This window comes from Pelophylax lessonae (assembly GCF_965119305.1).
Source record: "Pelophylax lessonae genome assembly, chromosome: 3".
In the NCBI taxonomy this organism is placed as follows: domain Eukaryota; kingdom Metazoa; phylum Chordata; class Amphibia; order Anura; family Ranidae; genus Pelophylax; species Pelophylax lessonae.
The window spans coordinates 57,429,421-57,435,420 of record NC_138770.1 but is presented as its reverse complement, the minus strand read 5'-3'; positions in this window follow the sequence as shown (position 1 = coordinate 57,435,420).

Below are 6,000 nucleotides of genomic sequence, written 5' to 3'. Positions count from 1 at the left end.
TGGTCGCCACCTTTATCAGAGCGGGCACTGCCATCAGGATGATTGGGGTAGTCGTTTCTTAACCTCCACCACACTCTCATCACCCGAAACAGCTCTCTTTACACTATGTGACTCCCCCTCATCCATAGATGATAAGGAAGTGGATAAATCGGATACTAACTCCTCCCCTGATAACACAGAAAATGAGTTGCCAAGAGGAACCCCTCCTGGCTCTAACTGTAAGGAGGAAACGACCGCTTTACTGGTTTTCCTCTTTTTCTTTTTCTTCCTCCTTGTCCTCTCCCACCCCTCCTCATCCGAATCCTCCACAACAGAGGGTGAGACATGGGACATGGACACCCCTCCCTCAACCCCATCGACCCCACCACCATCCAGCACCCCTGCACCCTCTTGGCCGCGTTTGCGGTGTCGAGAGACAGGGACTGGAGGTGGAGTAGGCCGAGGGGGAAGATCCACTATACCCGCCCCCCCAGCAGCTTCCGCTAGTCTGGAGGATCTACGCACAGTAGATGTAGGAACAACCACAGGAGGGACAGACTCAGAGACCACATCACCAGGGGAAACAAAATCTGACACAACAGACACAGGAAGGACAGACTCAGGGACCACATCACCAGGGGAAACAGAATCTGACACAACAGACACAGGAGGGGCAACAACAATTTCCTCTCTAACTTCAGCTGCTTCATCTTCTTTATCAAGCCTCTGCAGCTCAGTCTCCAATCCTGGCAAGTTATGCAGTGCCTCTGGGCACTGGCTATATGGATGACCCAGCTGCTGGCACAAATTGCACCGAATCTGGGTGCATTCTCTGGCCAAATGGCCTAAATCCTGGCACAGTGAGCACTTCTTGTGGGTGCAGGACGATGCAAAGTGGCCTTTATCACCACATTTATTGCACACCTTAGGCTGACCTTGGTAGAAAATGGTCAGCCTATCCCTACCCAGAAAGGCTGAGCAGGGAAGGTGCTGAACTACATCACCCAGCACCCCCAATTTTAGTGACACTGTCCAGGCCCCTGTCCATATCCCATGCTCATCAAGGACCTTCCGCAGTGGAGTGAGGACCTCGCCATATCGGCGTAGCCATACTAATAAATCAGCCTCTGGTATGGATTCGTTACGCACCAAAATGGTCACTGATTTTATCAGAGGCTGCCTTGAGATCACTTTTGGCACCAAACCACTCCACTGCTGAAGGCCCTTGCACCTCCTATATCTCTCCCAGAAGAGATCCAAACTTTCAGGCTTTACAAAAGACAAATCAAATTCATAACTCCCCACCGGGCAAATTAAAGCAAAAATATCACAAGCTTTAAACCCCATTTCCAAAATCAACTCAGCCACCCTCCCCCTTACTGGTGGAGTTCCATCCCCCACCCACCTCAACTGTACCACATTCCTCCTCCTATACCCACCAAACCTCCCTGAATTTTGACTAATAACAGAATTCCCACCACCCACCCTGGTGTGACTCCCCAAAGCTGAAGCATAGCTGCCAACATTCCTCCCAGCAGAAAATCCATCGTTTTTTTTTAAATTATCTGACACACACTTAGCAGATAACGATTGCACAGATTCGGGATTGATCTGTGCAATCAAATCTTTCCTCTGCTGAGCAGGAGGAGAAATTTCATTTTTATTTTTCCCAGCATTACTAACCCCTTCACCACCACCCACCACATTCATTGCTTTAACATTAATGTCATTTTTTATACTTGCTGGGATATTTATTATTGCTGTTGTCTTCACAGCAGAATCCATAGCTGCTGCTGCACTGGTAAGAACTCCAGCTGTCATCTTCTCTTCCACTAGGACAGGGTTTTCAGCTGTGGAAATAGCATTCTGTTTTAACACAGCAACAGGTGAAACATTGCAGGAGACTTCCATAGCTGCTTCACTTCCAGCACTATGTTGATCCCCTCCCCCACCAGAAATCAGCTTGTCAATAAGCACTGGAAGACTGGGAGGCTCAGGTGAACATGAAGCATGCTCTTTAGAGCTGGCAGCCATTTTGCTTGCTGTGGGACTACTGGTCTCAGCCAGACCAGCAAAATCCATGCCTGGGGTGTTAGATGCAGGTCCATCCACATTCATCTGATGGTCCGGGAATTCATTGGTCAGGGATTTTCCTTGCATGTCTGCACTCGGTTTCTCCACAGCAGAATCTCCAATAGGTAGCTGTATGCAGAGCTCCTTCTCACCTGGGACACCATCCACTACAGCAGGTGGGGCAGACATGCTGGAAGGCAACATGGTGTACTGGGATTTCTCCACCAGTACTGGCTTTGCTGACTTGAATCTCCTCTGCCCATCCTCAGGGATTTCTGATGGATCATCAGAAAAGACAAACTTGTCTGCTTTCAGGGGTGACTCCATCTGCTGGATGAATGTCAGGGATCCATGTCCACTCTCAACCCCCTGGCTGGTTGCCGCTGGTGATTCCCAGTTCTGGCATGGGGGGAGAGGTGCAGAGGCAGATGGAGCCTGGTCATCCATTAACGGAGGCTGCTGATCCACAGAGCTTGCTGATGTCTGGCTGGTAAATCGCCTCTCATTATCAAACTTTTCTCTAAATGCTCCACTTCTGTCTTTCAGCCTTTCCAATAATAAAGATTGTTCCTTTACCTTTTCCTCCAATTCTTGTAACTCAGGCTTCATGGCTGTGCGATTTTTACTCCAGGCTTGGAAATACTTGGTTTTGAAGGATTTATGTTCAGCCTTCAAAACTTTAAGTTTTTCTTCCGCTCTCCCAATCGCCCTAAAACGATTGATAATCTTCTGGCTGAAGACATCCGCATTCTCACCAGGGCCTGGACCCACAGACAGGTCCTCCACCTCCTCCTCACTAGGCCCCGTGTCATCAGGGGGATCCCTCCCAGGGCCTCCCCCAGGATCAGGCATTGTTCCTGGGCCAAGCTAGCAAGCAAGGCCCAGGCTTGAAAAGGGCTGGTTCTCACAGAGAGCTCTTTGGGTGTGTCCTCCTCCTTCTTCCCACTGACCACCAATGTAAGGGACATTCTTCCCACTGATCACCAATGTAAGGAACATTCTTCCCACTGATCACCAAAGTAAGGGACATTCTTTCCACTGACTATCACTGTAAGGAGCATTCTTCCTACTGATCACGAGTGTAAGGAGCATTCTTCCCACTGACCTCCAATATAAGGAACATTCTTCCCACTGACCACCAATGTAAGGGACATTCTTCCCACTGATCACCAATGTAAGGGACATTCTTCCCACTGATCACCAATGTAAGGAGCTTTCTTCCCACTGACCACCAATGTAAGGAGCATTCTTCCCACTGATCACCAATGTAAGGGACATTCTTCCCACTGATCACCAATGTAAGGAGCATTCTTCCTACTGATCACGAGTGTAAGGAGCATTCTTCCCACTGACCTCCAATATAAGGAACATTCTTCCCACTGACCACCAATGTAAGGGACATTCTTCCCACTGATCACCAATGTAAGGGACATTCTTCCCACTGATCACCAATGTAAGGAACATTCTTTCCACTGATCACCAATGTAAGGGACATTCTTCCCACTGACCACCAATGTAAGGGACATTCTTCCCACTGATCACCAATGTAAGGAACATTCTTCTCACTGATCACCAATGTAAGGAGCATTCTTCCCACTGACCACCAATGTAAGGAGCATTCTTCCCACTGAACGCTAATGTAAAGAGCATTGTTTTCACTGAATTCCAATGTTATGGACATTTTTGACCCCTGGTGAACTGTAACTTGAACAATTTGAGGACTCCTCAACTCCTGGCTGTGCTTTACACTCTTCTGGCTGCACTTTGATTTTCCCATAGGATTCCCAATACTGAAACTGACCTATACTCCCTCAAAAGCTAGACACTACACACACACTATCACTTCTTCTCAGCATAGGGGAGTTGTTTTTACTCACATAGCCTCAGAATCACCAGTTGTCCCCTGCTGATATCCACAGGCTCTTCCTAGTGAAGGAGATGTAGACTCACACCACCATAGGACATTTGGACGTCATCCCACCAACTTCCTCCTGGCTGTCTTCAGTGAGTTTCCTCCTGGCCCAGTTCAATCCTTGGACAAAATATCATTGGTAGGCCCCCCGGATAAGCCTAGCTGGGACCTCAATGTCTTCACTCTGGCTTCTCCAGCTCCCCTGTGCCTGGGCAGAGCCCCTGCACTGGGGTCTCCTCCAGCAGGACCGGACCCAGGAACACTGCACAGGCCTCAGACTACTTATGGGCCCTCTCTCCCCCTTCTGGGCACATCTTAAGATGGATTGGTCAGTGTCCCAAAATAATTCAGGCTGCCTGTCCTGCTCTCCCTCCCACTATGATTCTTGAAGCCTCTAGAAGACAGGGAGGAGTAGCAAAACAAGCGGCCTGTGAAACATTGAAGAGACTTGAGCAATCAACCCCTGCTCCACTGACTACAGAGAAGTCAAACTAAACTTTCCTAGCAGTCTACTGTAAACCAGGAGTGTGCTACACTTACAGACAACTAAGATGTCCACATGGGTCATGCTGCTGCTTTTAAGTTGCACTGACCCCAGAACTATACAGGCACCATCCAATATGGAAAGTCAATTAGCCACAGCTCAAGGAACCCCCAGCAACTTTCTGTAGGAATTCCTCATTGGGAATATCTGCTCTATGGTCTTAAACTGAATATAGATGTTTATCCCACTAAAAAATCTGCACATTCCTGTAATAGCATATAGATGTGCAATGCTCAGGAGAAAGAAAAGAGGCTCCTCATAATGCCATATGTTTATTTAAAAAAAAAAAAACATACCCCGTAAACAAGTGCTTATTTTGGCGCAGTGAGTTCTAGTCCGGTGTTTGGTGGGATTAGACCTGGGATGGAAAAAGCCATCTTTAGAGACAGCTAACAATGTTATTGGTGTCATGCCAATGCCTTTACGTGGCATTGGCCCCAGAACTATACAGGAGCCTTCCTACGTGAAGTAAAAAAAGACACAGCTCAAGGAACCCTTAGAAAACATCTGGAGGAACCCTGGTTGAGAAACTCTGCTCTATGGTCTTGAACACCACGTGGAAGGATATCCCACTGACAACTCAGCTTGTCCCTGTATCAGCATATACTGTAGGTGTGAAATGCTCAGGAAAGATAAAAAAGGATTTTTGTTTGTAGTATAACCTGTGATATAAAAAAACTGACCCTGCTTATTTTGATGCATTGAGCTTCAGTCCAGTAGGTGGTGGGATTAGACCAACAATTGGAAATGTCATCTTACAGACAACGTCATGCACTGCTTTTAAATAGCACTGACCCCAGAACTAAAAAAGCACCATCCACAGCTCAAGGAACCCCCTAGCAGCCTTCTGGACGAATTCTGGTTGAGAATGTCTTCTCTATGGTCTTGAACTCAATGTGGATGGATATCCCACCGACCATCAACACCTTCTGGTGTTGTGGTATTGGAGTGATTATACTTATGTGGCAGATACTTTTCCCAAAAAAGCTACTCTAGTCCAGGCTGTATTTTAGGACATAACAGCCCACTTTTATTAAACTCACTTAGATATCAGTTTTTCACCATTAACAGTCAACTTGAAATGCTGAGTCACCTGGCTCCTTTATTAGCAGCACTGCTGCTCTTCTTACCAGTTTCTTTGACTGTGTTGCCCAGCTCTCCTGGTTCACTTGGCTCCCTTAGAAATAAGTTGCAGCACCCTGCTGAAAACCCCCCTCCTGGCCTCTGGATGGGAGTTCCTGACATCCCGATAGGAGCCCCCCTGACTCCTAGCATGAGACTTCCTGACTCCTGGCTGCTAGCTGGCACACCTCTGACCTCTGGTTGAGACCTTCTGTCCATCAACTCCTAAATGGGGCTCCTCTGACCCCTGGGTGAGACCTTCTGTCCACCAACTCCTGACTGGGGCTCCTCTGACTCCTGGTTGAGACCTTCTGTCCACCAACCCCTGACTGGGGCTCCTCTGACCCCTGGGTGAGACCTTCTGTCCACC